Source organism: Strix aluco, chromosome 10 (genome assembly GCF_031877795.1).
Source record: "Strix aluco isolate bStrAlu1 chromosome 10, bStrAlu1.hap1, whole genome shotgun sequence".
Lineage (NCBI taxonomy): Eukaryota > Metazoa > Chordata > Aves > Strigiformes > Strigidae > Strix > Strix aluco.
In genome coordinates, this window is record NC_133940.1 from 9,830,923 (window position 1) to 9,832,041 (window position 1,119).

The window sequence follows — 1,119 nt, forward strand, 5'->3', positions numbered from 1 at the left end:
AAGGTAAAGCACCACAAGAGCAATAACTTCTGCAGTTACATTCTGCATCCTCCCAGTCACAAAGTCACAACAATTAAAGGTCTCTGCCACTTTGACAAGACTTGCTGTGATACGCAGTGTTTCTGCCCTCATCTGTCCCTCTCCATCCCTCAGTATCTACAGAAACAGGCTGAGATGGTAACATCTGGTCAATTTTAACTTCTGTAAGTGTTTGATGAGAATCAGCTTCTGTAAGTGTTTGATGAGCCTTAGCTGGGATGAACAAGGCAGTTTAGATCCCTGAGATGCTGCAGGAGACTTTCTGAAGGCTGAAGAATACATCCTTATGCCAGCTATTCTCCTCTCTGGTTTTCAGGATATTTCTGCTGGATTCCAAAGGGAAAAAGGAATTTTTGTAATATTACACTTGAAACTTCAGTATCGCAGAAGGCAAATTTGGTTCAGGGACTACACAGAACATAAAGGCTGGCGAGTGTCCTCACTGTCACCTACTGACACTGGTGATTGCAAAGCCATTGTCACTGCCGTGTCCTTGCTGGTGCTGCGTGTCTTGCTGTGCATCACTGCAACTTCTGGTACCACCAAGCATACCTGCTTCTGCTGTAGCAAATGAGATCTGGATGTACAGCAGTGACACAGTGGTGCCTGCGTGATGAACTGTAAGGCTGTCAGCTTTTAAGTCCTGTTAGGGATTTTAAGCATCCCAGGATAGGTGGTGGTTTGATGGCTATGGGTACTGAGGGTGACGGCAGAAGAAGATTCAGAGTTACTGCTGGCAACAAAAGTGATTAGATTTCCTACACCCACAGCTATAGAGTATATAGTATAGAGATAAAAAATCCTCTGGCACAGAAATCAAAACTAAGGACAGACAGCTTTCAGTACAAGATCTTGGGTTATACCATTCACAACAAGTTAACTGTTTTCCTGTGAAATAATTCTGATCAGATTTTGTGGATAACAAACCACAATAGTTAAGGAGGGACTGGTTAAACTTTGTCACAAAGAATAATTAACGTGTGCCACTTTATTTTTACTTTCTGCCTGAACAGTGAGTATGCAAGCCCTGTATATGAATCCCTCTGCTCTGAAGATACCACATAGTTTCATCAGAGTATC